Raw genomic sequence first — 12025 nt, 5'->3', positions numbered from 1 at the left:
TATCCTGTTCAGAGCTATGAGTTGGACTTCAATGATCCTGATGGGTCCCTTCCAGCTCAGCATATTCCATGACTTTCCATCAGCCAGCACCACCATGATGTCCTGCACATGGCACTGCTCTGCAGAATAAGAGAGTGTGGCAGGGTCAGCTTAATTTCTGTATGAAAGGGGTGTGATGCAGGCCACACTTTTACAAAGCAAAGATTCTGCATCTCTTGTACTGCTACAAAACAATTTCAGTCTCAGCAGAAACTACTTTTTCACAGGCTTTCTACAGAATGTATTACAAGATATATGGTGAACAAGCAAGAGATCGAGTTGCTGTGAAGTGTTTTAGCTTTTAAACAAACAAACCCAGTGTTTTGACCAATCTCAGTGCAAACTTGGGGAAGTTGTTCTGAAGTGTTTGTGAAGAAGGCAAATCAAACATTTCAAGACTTGAAGTCACAGTGGGGAGGAATTCAGGCTTCACGCCACTTCTAATTGAACTGAAGTGCTATCCTTGTTGCTTTGGCTGAGGCACCAGTTAAACCCACAGCAATGAACTGACACTTGCAGTCTGCTATTGCAGAATAACTGAGGAGCTGGTCAGCCAGCCTCAAGGGGATGGATCACAAAACATGGTAGTTTTGCCATTTGCTGCCCCAACCATGCAAGTGGAGTGGAAAGGCTTAGTGGAAAGTGTTTGATGCAGGCTATCCATAGCAGAATGTTATTTAATCTTGTAATGCTATGAGTAAAAGGAATTATTTATTTGGTGATTTCAAAGAGGCACAGCAGGACATGACACCTGCAAGCCTACCCTCCTGCTCCTGCATGGCCGAAGATGAAAATGGAAATGACAGTGCTGTCTTTTCTGGTGCTCTCAAGGGCAATTGTAACACTACTCTACAAGTAGTGGCAGGGGTTTCCAGCTGCCTGTTAAATATACCCTATATATCTTTCCTTTGTCTGGTGTGATTGTCTCCTCAACTGTGTTGATTCAACTGTTCCTGCTGTCTACCTCTGTTCATCTTTTTAGACATACTTAGATATTATGGGTTATTTCATAGTTTCCTTTGACATATCTTGATCAGTAAGCTCTCAGGGAAGGAAGGGTTAAGGATAATTAGCTGCAGTGAAGGGAGCCTGTAAGATACTGAACTGAATCTTCTGTTTACTGGAAAGTGTTAACCAGCCTGGCCACTGCTAAGGTAATCCTCAGACACACTGAGAATTTTTTCTCTCAGTTATTTTCAGTGGCTGTTATCTGCTGTAGAGCAAGTCTGTTTTATACCAATGAAGTGCACCTATTCATTAGTCATCTAATAAATATTCACTGAAGAATTTGTTATAATCACTCTTTAAAATACTTATTCTGTGCACAAAATAAGAATTAAATGAAGTTTGCTTTTTTTATCTTCTCTGGGTAGATTTTCTGATGCTGAATAAAGAGATCAGGTAGTCTTTCCTTGTGTAAGTCCATGAATATAGTTTCTTTCTTTTACCCATTACACCCACTAGTATACTGCACAAAATTGTAAAAACTTGGTATCTTGGCCTCTGGGATTTAACAATTACTGGGTGGAGTACTCAGACATAAACATGCTATTCTCATTTTCTGAGGAAACCTTGCTGTCGAGTCTTTGGTTACCACAAACAATCTAAGTCTGCCTTGGCATTTTCAGACACTTAGGTTTGAAGTATTATGATGTAACGAAGTTTTATGTTGCATCTTAGGACTGGTTCTAAGCTCACGGTAGAGGATAAGCAGGATGCAAAGAATTGAAGAGTATTGGACTACAGGCTGTAGTTGTTCTCTTCAGGGACCAGGTGATTTCAGAGAGATTTCCACTGAACACAGCAGAATGATGAAACTGCAGAGCTAGGACTGTAATTGTTTCCAGCATTGTGCACAATCAGAGAAGACATCAGTGTGCTTCATGCTCTTAAAAAAAAAAAAAAAAAAAAAAAAAAAAAAAAAAAAGAGAGCTCCAGTATCAACTCAAAATCTTTAAGTTGAAAATCCACCATACTTTATTCTTAGCCTGTTCTGTAAGTTTGATGTGCTTTTGAGAGGAATAGATTTTGATATTTCTTTATTGTTGATGTTTGCCTATATTGTAAACTGTGTTAGACTGGAAATGTACTCTTATCTAGGCTTGTAAAGACTTACATGGTTTTATAGGTTATATACACCCATTGAATGAGCACTAAAGTACTATTTTGCATTTTTGTGGAAAAATTGAAAAGTGCAGTCATGAGTGATTCTGATCATGAGCTTTAACCCCATAGATCTACCAGAGATGTGTTTTCCATTCCCCAAGGTAAAAGTTATGTGTCATTTAGTTGCAGACTAATCCTTTCTGAAAAGCGGAAGAAAATTGCTACAGTAAAAAAACATGGTAAATGTAGCTGAGCTTGACTCCTACAACAGAATTGTACAGATTCCTTCAGACACATTCCTGTGTTAAGTAGGAATTAAAAAAAAAAAAAAAAAAAAAAAAAAAAAAAAAAAAAAAAAACAAGGGTTTTGGACATTAGGAATCTCAAAAGTTCACCTTGCTAACCAAAATGGTGGAATTGGGCTGCACACCAATAACTTTTACAGAATGAAGGTCTTCCATTTATGTAGCTCAGTTCTTGCAGTTATTCTGAGGCTATAGCAATCACTTCAAAGTGGTAGGACATCTCTCATCAGTGTTTCCTGTTGTACCAAGAAATGTTCCATACAGTTTCTGCTGTTGACTCCGCTAAAGAAATGTACCATACAGTCTCTGCTGTTGATTTCTTATTTGAGAAATAACGAGGTGGCATAGAGGAAACAGTGACTTACCACCACTGAGTAATATTTTGTGGCCACTGTAGTCTGGTCAACATATGGGCATGTTACTACCCAGTAGACTAGGGTGTGAATTGAGACCTGACTGGGAATTGCACATCAGTGTCTCACAAAGACATTTTTGGAGTATGTTAAAGGTTCATCAATTAAATTTTAAAAGACATTCACACTGATAGTGAAAAATATGACACCCATTTCTTGGAAACCAGGTGATATTTTATTTGCTGCTTTGCCAAGCTAAGCTAAATTCTTAAGTTACCTGAAACTGACAGATCACAAGTAAGTGTTTTTTTTTACCATGGTTGTAGTAAGTTCTGCTGTTCCACTATCTGAATAGTGGAACATATGAGCAGTACATATCTTTTGCAGATGGGACTGAATCTTTCCATGCAGTTGATTACTTGCTAGATACATAACATAGGGTACCTCAGATTAAGGTCTTGCCTACAAGTGGGTGTTGTGACTGAATAAAGCAGGATGATAATTTCATATTACGTATAGCTGCTGACAATAATTTTGTATAGGGAAAGATTGTAAAGATTCTGCAGTTTGGAAATGTAATAAACTTCTAGAAGGAAGTCACTTGCAGCACTGTAAATTCCTAATCTAGCTTGCACACAGTTTTCTGTATGGTTATTGTATGTCCACATTTTCCCAAATATATGTTCTTTTTCATCCTGGCCACTTTGTATAGATATCTTTTCATGGATGTCTTTTATATTATCAGGAGTATCCAGGCAATAATTACATCTAGAAGGCTGGAAGCCCTGACAGCCTAGAGATCCTGTGTGTGACCAATGAGTGCTTGGAAGATGGGTTTAGAACTGTCTGACTTTAAGTATGTGTGTTGGCTGAAGAGAATTTCCAAATGGAAGATAATACATGGGCTGTCTGTGAGCTACATGCTGGGAATGTTGGTATTGATGTTGACATACATAATTAGGGACAAGAACTAATGAAAACAGGATGTTTAAATGATGTAACTTCAAGGAAACTCACAGGCTGAAAATATTTCAAACAATAGCAAGGACAGTTTGTGAATGGATGCACATTGCAGATGCATGATTAGTGTAAGTAGGTGAACCAGCTAGAAAGCAAACTGTGGATGCATATATATGATACACACACTTTTTTTTTTGTAAAGGGAGTTGCGGTTTAAGCTGCCAGCCTCATTGTGTGCTACTGTCTGACCACTTGTAGTCTTTGTTATGTTGTTCGGACAGAAAGAAAACGGAATGATTCTAGTACTGGATCAGGTCTGTGGCTTCAATGCCTAAGCACCTAGAAAGTGTGAAAAACATGATGGGAGAAAGTGCTAACTTATGCCAGGTACAGAAAGTTCTAGGCTACTGGGTGGCTATAAAACTCCTCATGGTCTCTTGTTGATTTTTTTTCTTTTTGTTTCACAGCTGTCTGGGAATTGGAATTCTGTGAAAGTGAGGTCTATAGCAGTGCTGCCTCTGGACTCAGGCACTTCAGACTTATGGAGCCTCCTCTTCTCATAGAGATACGCTGCTTGCAAATAGATTGCTCTGGGGTCTTTGGTTTCATCAGCACTGTTTCTTTGGTCTGCATCAATTGCAATGAGATATCAGAGGGAGAAGAAGGCTGAGTAAAGCCTTTTGTACAGTCTTTTTTGAGTAATGATTTGTGCCAGTTCATTAACTGCTGATTTCTCAAAGTGCTTTGGTCATCACGGCAGTTTGTGAAGCCGGACATAATAGAGCTGTTCTGGATTAGAAGTGTGTGGAAAAATTCACAACACCAGAGATTTATGTCCAGAAAGGAAACAGAGGACTTCAGTTACTTTATTCACTTTGTAGAACTTTATATAAAGGGAGAGGCCATGGGGCATTCCCCTGGGATCTCTGAAATTGTTAGGGGACACAGCCCCCTATTTATGCTGTGTTCCTGGCCACATCACTCTCTTCATTTCCCCATTGGTTGAGGTACTTGGAAGATAAAGGCTACCTGAAATCTACTTTATGCCCCTCTCTAATATAGACTCAGCCAAGGTTGGATAAAGGGAGAGGGTTTTTTTTGGGTTTTTTTGGGGTTTTTTTTTGTTTATTTTTTCTTCTTTTTTTTTGATAATGGAACACTAGGAGTGTCCACAAAATATCTGAGGAGCAGAGCCCTTGCAAGTTTTATATGTTAGAGATTTCTTTAATAATGAAAGAGGACAAAGTCTATACAGAGAGGTTTGATTGATTGATTGATTGATTGGTTTATATCTAACTAATATGGGGGAAAATGACGAAGTCTTTTCCTCCCTTCTGAAGCCAGGTGTTCTCCAGCAGGTGGTGCTATGCTCTCACTGCACCAGTGTCTCATTCTTGGGGCCTTCACCCTGAAAGTGTAACTACAGGCGTCATGGCAACAACAGTTACTCTCGTCCGTATGTCTTGTTGGCGGATTACAAACCATCCCAGGATTCCATGCACATAGTTTTTTTCTGAGTTTCTCCACGCTGTGCTTATACGGCAAAATAAATATTACTGCATTTTGTCACTGAAGAAATCCATGCAAATCAGATGACTACTTAATGACTATTTGTATTCTGTGTATTTAACATTCAAATATAGTGATTACAGATTACAGGAAAATAGGAATCCCAGTGTACAGGGGAAAGTCTGTCCCGTCTTTAGGGACACTAGGAGAACTTTCCATTGGCAAAAAAAAAAGTGAAATCAGCTATGTTTAGAGATACAAGCAATAAAATTATTATTTCTCAGGACCTGAGCAGATCTTATTTTGTTTATGCCTCCTTCTTTGCTGTCATTGAAAATGTTAAACTTAGGATGAATTAAATTGTTGTGGCCTTGGAAAGTTTTCATCTTTTTCTCCTAATTTTACTTGGAAAACTAAGTCCCCACTGAACAAAATCAGAAAGTGTTTTCAAGTGGAGACCCATTGGTCTGCTGTGGTGAAATATCCAACTTATGGACAGTACAATTTAGTCAGAAAGGAACAACTTCAGAGAGACTTTGAAAAACTTAAATATTGGATTAACAGAAAACTCATTAACTTGAGTGCCCTGCACATCAGAACAGGCTGGTTGGTAACTTCTTCAGTTCAGCACTGAAACAAGCTCTCTGGAGAGGCTGTGGAGTTTCATCCATAGGACATTTGAGCTTGGCCAGGTAAGGCTGAAGCTGACCTCATCTGGTGTCACTGTTAATTCATTTTGTGCAGAAGTCCTTTCCTGCTAGTACCCCTTCAACTTTGGCTTAGTGCCAGCTGCAGTAGATCAATGTTACACACTATACTTAAATTAAGAATATTCACTGATTAATGTGGGAAATTGTATGACATAAAAGTTTCTAGGAACGGTAACCTAGATATTGTCTTCTGTTCACCTTGGATACCCTTAGTGAGGTCCATCTGGTCATGCTGTGTCTTTTTCCGCTGCAGCTGAACAGAGGGACCCTACATCTTCACTGTTGTGTGCTGAGGTAGGTAGGGTTTATTAAAGCTGATCTGGACATGGAATGAAGCTATGGTTGCAGTTATGTTGTCTGGAAGAGAGAAGTAAGTTTTGTAGGAGAGCAAAAGAGAAGAACAAAAGAGAGTGTATGTGTCACTCAGTGCTCCAGTGTTTCTATTGAGATAAAAGTCCCATACATCAAGTTCTTGCTCTAGGGCAGTAAGATCACCTAGCAAGAAAAGGGTTAGTAAAAGGTGGTGCTCCAAAGAGCAAAAGAGGTGCTCCAAAAATGAGGTGCTTGTGTAGCTCTTTCTGTTGTAAAGGACTCTGTCCAGCATGACCTTTGTCTCTAAACTGGGGAGACATGGATTGGATGGGTCGGTCACTTGGTGGATAAAGAATTGGCTGGATGGTCAGACTCAAAGGGTTGCAGCCTATGGTTCAATGTCCAAGTGCAGACCAGTGATATGTGGAATTCCTCAGCGGTTAGTATTGTGACTCTCCCTGTTTAAAATATTTGTTGGTGACACAGACAGGGGGATTGAGTGCAATCTCAGCAAGGCTGCCACCAACGCCAAGCTGTGTGGTGCAGTTGATGTATTGCAGGGCAGGGATGCCATCCAGAGAGACCTTGTTAGTCTTAGACCTTGTTAGACCTTGGAGCTGCGTCCATGTAAATCTTACAAAGTTCAACAAGGTCAAATACAAGGTCCTACATCTCGTAATCCCAAGCACAAGTTACCAGGGGGTGGGGGTGCAGAATGGTAGACAATGTAGAGAATGGATTGATAATAGATTTGAGTCAAAAGACTTGGGGGTGCTGGTGGCTGAGAGGCTGGACCTGACCCAGCCATGGGGACTCAGCCCAGAGAGCCACACGTGTCCTGGGCTGCATCCAGAGCAGTGTGGGCAGCAGGGCCAGGGATGGGATTCTGCCCCTCTGCTCTGCTCTGCTGTGCTCTGGTGAGACCCCACCTGCAGCACTGGGGCCTACAGCATAAGAAAGGCATGGCCTTGTTGGAGTTAGTCCAGATGAGGGCCATGGAGATGATAACAAGGCAGGAACACCTCTCCTATGAAGGCAAACTGAGAGAGTTGGGGTTGTTCAGCCTGGAAAAAAGAAGGCTCTTGGGAAACCTTAGAACACCATCCAGTGCATAAAGGGGGCCAACAAGAGATGTAGAGAGGGACTTTTTGTGAGGGCATGTAATGATAGAACAAGAAGGAATAGCAGTAAGATGACAGAGGCTAGGTTTAGATTAGACATTACAGATAAATCCTTCAATATAAGGGTGCTGAGACACTGGAACAGGTTGCCTGGACAAGTTGTAGGTGCCCCATCCCTGGAAGTGTTCAAGGCCAGGCTGGATGCAGCTCTGGGTCAGCCTGGTCTAGTTGTAGGTGTCCCTGCCTGTGGCAGTGGGGGTCTTGGAGGCCCCTTCCAGCCCAAACTATTCTATGATCCTGTGGTTTGGGATCTGTACTTCCAAAAGGTCATATAGTGTTGCTGATCAGTAGTGTGTTCTAGTATATTGCCAAACTACATCTGGTGCATTGTTCACTGCTGGCAACTTGTTACTGTTTTGCTGGGGGTTTTTTTTGGGTTTTTTTTTTTTTTTTTACTATTTTCTTGCAGCATTATGGTCCCCAAGAGCAGCAAGCTGCATGCAGTTTGCTAAGAAGAAAATAATCCAACCCTTTTTTTTTTTTTTTTTTTAGTGTCAAATACACTATTCTTGGCGCAAATGGTATGGCTGGGGGAATATGGAGGAAAGATATATAAATTATCCTCCTTAGGCTTATTTAATTTTTAACATGAATTTGATTACAGAAGAGTCATGCTTTATGGAGCAGTAAAGAAGCCAGTGCATACAAACTCTTCCACTGGTCCTTATAAAATGAAACAAGAACATGTGTTAGGATTACAGCATGTATGCAAACAGGACCCAGAGTACATACAAGGCAGATACATTTTCTAGACCAGAAAATCAAAGATATATGTATATCCTTTTTTTCTAGGACTTCATGAGAACTGTGAAAGGAATACCCTATGTTTTAGACAGTAATATAGGTAACAGTATATTAAAAAAATCTCCAGAGAGGAATACTTTGAGGATACTGGTTTGTTTTTAACAACACTTGTTTTTCTCCTGGACGATGGTGTTGCAGTGAGAGCTTGCAGATGCTTTCAATAAAAACTGATAGTAGAAAACAGGTGAATGCATTACTCTAAAAGGTGAGGATGAGGCAGTTCTACCTGCCATATAATTTGCATCTGTTCTAATTTATCTTGTGATTGTTCTGTCTGACTTGGTTAGTGTGGTTTTGGCTAGCATGGTACATTTAGAAAGCGGTGTCTCCTTTGCAAATTATTTGGAGACCTCCTAACATAGATAGTACCAGTAGTATTTATTATCTTTGTATTATCTATTAGCTTTGGAGAGAAAAATAATTTGAGCATAAATATGTAAGTCTTGTGTGTAACAAGCTACTTGTTTTGAAATTTTTTTGTGTTTATACTGCTGTAATCAGTCAATTTTAATTTCATTCTGTTGGATACATTATAGACATATTCTAAGTGACAGATTTTATCTCTGTCAGGATATTTAGCAATGCAGATAGTCTGAGTAGTTTTTATTTTCAATAGCGGGAGTTATGCAGAGCCTCAAGATTGATTTAACCAGGACTTCTTTGTAGAATCCAGAAAGGAATAATTAATTTACGTTTCCAGCTCAGAAACATTACAGGGAATGTACAGGTTATTTTCCTTTCAGCATTGCACAAGTGCATGGTTTCTCTCTTCTTGCTGGTGTTTGCACACAGAATATTTCTGTGTACTCTGTCCTCCTTCAGCAATCTATTGAACAAGCAATATCAGGTATGCTCTTGGTCCAGACTGCTTTCTGTTTACAATAAAGGAACAAAGAGTTTCTAAGAGAAATGCAATGGCAATTAGGCTAATACATACAGTGAGAAATATTAATTACCTCCTTAGTTTTTTTACCGCTATCTCAATCATTATACACAAACCTTTAGACATGGGATATAAGGAGTCTTCTGGCTTTGGTCTGAAACCACATTGAAAACCCATTCAGCTGGCTATTCACAGCAAGGCAAGTAAATAGCTTTGTGTTTATCAAGGATAATCTGATGTGCTATGCTACTCAAACTGGAACTCTAAATGTCCTTGTCTTGTAGTTGGCAGTACACTAAGCCCCATTTTCTGACTGGTTTAGATGGCCTGCTGAAATGCTCACCAATCAGAAAGTCATTGGAGCTGTCTTTAGAAAAGAGAACTGATGGCTGCAGCAGGACAGGCCTTAACTTGAGAAGTAGGGGAAATTATTGATCATCATCTTAGCTCAACTTCTGAGGAATTACCATCATCATTACAACAGTGATGGTGGATCAACCATCCTATTTTTCATGGGCAGAATGATGAATGTTTTCCCATCTTTTAAGTATTGTCTAAAACCTTGGGATATTTTTGTAGTCTTTGCTGGGTTTCAGGAAAATACAAGTTACAGGGTCAGGGTATTCATAGGACTGAAATTAATTATACCCTTCCAGCCATTATGTAGTTCAAAAAACTAGGGGTTTTTTTATGTTTTCAGTGGATATGGTATAACCCTGTTTTAAATATTGGTGTTTAGTAAATTTGAAAAGAGGTAAACAAATTAATCGTTAATTATGAAGTCAACCCTAGACTGTAGCCTCCAGGTTTCTCTGAGACCCTATTAGGTCTGCCTCCCTTCACCTGAAATGCCTGAATTTTTTTTTAATGGCTGTGCTCCTGCTTAGGACTTTAAAAAAAAAAAAAAGAAGGCATGATGTGAGAAGTAGTATGTAATTTGAAACAGGACTCACAATGAATTGAGCAGAGAAACTTTCATGTTTTCAGTGCCAGTATAGGAAATATTACAGGACATAAAAGACCCTGGGGTTAATGTTACTTTTTAGAAACAGAAGTTAGATCATGTTATGATACCATTTTGAATAGTATTGTGAATTATACTTGTTGTAGTCATTCTAAGATTGTTGTTTTTTGTTTGTTTATTTTCAAGGATAAAATCAGAAGTGTCACACTGATACATCTCATATTCTAAAAATGTGTGTTTTCACTTGGTAACCTTCACATCTCTGTATATCTTGTATTTCATTTAACCAAACCGTGCATTTAATAAAATTTACTTTCATTACAAGGAAACTAGTGGTTACTGCCCAACTCCTATGTTACTACTGCTGTTTTAGTGGCATTCTTACAATTCTTCATTTCTACTTTGCTGTGCTTAAAGTATTCTGTATCCTGTCTCTTCAAACATCTTGGTCAAACACCATTTTTATGACATAGTGTCTGCTGCTTTTCCTTTATGTGCTCACCACCATGTCTTTTCATCCCCTTCTCTACCTCATACTTTTACTATTGCACTAGAAATCTGGCTTTTGTGAGGGACTCAAGCTTTTCAGATGCCATATGGTTCTCTGAGAACTGTCACTCTAATTTCAAATATATTTGATAACATATTTCTATCCCTTAGAGATTAAAAAAACCCCACCAACCAACAGCAACCCCCCCACCCAAGAAGAATCCCACAGCCCAATTCCAAATTGGAGGAATTAAAGGATGTTATTTTTCAATGTCTTCAGTATTTTTAGCTAACTGCTTGATATGTTGTTGGATATGGTTACAGTTACCAGCAATTTTTGTACTAATGGTTTCCATTTCATTTTCATTAGTTGCTTGCTCTGTTTTTTGTAAATATTACCTACAATTATGTGCCATTTACTGGTGGAAGAATAAGTAAGTGCGTGTTTAAAATGCAGTCAAGTGAAATCTTAGTCTGAAGTTGAATTTTTAAGTGCATTTCTTTAAACATGATAGCACTGATGATTCAGTCACATGATTTGCCATTAACTGTATCACAAACATTTCCTGTAGCTTAACTTGCTATCCCTATCCCTTGCCCTCTTGAAATAAATGGACTTCCAACAACAGTTTTGACAATACTCTTGTCTACAAGTAATAAAACATCTGGAAATTAGGCTAGATGGATAAAACAGTTCCATGTAATAATATGTATCTGGCATTCATACAACCTTTGTATAATGCATGTTTTTTATGGGCCAGATGTGGTATTTATGTGTTATGAGGAACAGAGGCATGTTCAGTCATGCTTTTTATTGCATTTAAATGCAAGGTATATTTTAATAACTCTCAAAGGGAATTGTCTTCTGTTGATTAGAAACTGTCAGTGTGTTAGACATAAACCCCAAAAAGCAAATGAATCTGTTAGAAAAATGTAGATGTAATTTAAGTTGACATTAAACTGTATACTTATTGTGAGCTGGCTTAAAAAAAAAAAGGGAAAAAAAAGCAACTAATAAATTTCTACTTATTCCTCCAGTGAAGGTGATCTATTAAGCCTTTGATCTAAGAGTTGTTTATTTCTTCTCTAGAACTGTGTTCTGTTAGATTTGCAGGTCTATGAAATTATTGTTCTTCAGCCTTTCACATTTTCTCATTAGGACAACAGCTTTGCATAAAGCCAGCTGGAAAGTTTCCACTTTTACAGTCCTGCATGGCATTTTCAAGTAAGGTGAACTGAACTCCTATCAAGTGGAAAAGGGATTCCACTGAATCATGCCCTCCTTGCTTTTGCCATTGTTAATTGCCAGACAACTCTGAAAAGCAGGTAACTGAGCTGTTCTCTCCTCTACATCTTTTCTTTGTCTAATGTTTTACTACTTTCATTCTAAAATATCACTGCTTTTTCAAA

Source organism: Onychostruthus taczanowskii, unplaced genomic scaffold (assembly GCF_017590055.1).
Source record: "Onychostruthus taczanowskii isolate IOZ18803 unplaced genomic scaffold, ASM1759005v1 scaffold96, whole genome shotgun sequence".
Lineage (NCBI taxonomy): Eukaryota > Metazoa > Chordata > Aves > Passeriformes > Passeridae > Onychostruthus > Onychostruthus taczanowskii.
The sequence above is the reverse complement of the archived record's forward strand: the minus strand, read 5'-3'. Positions refer to the sequence as shown.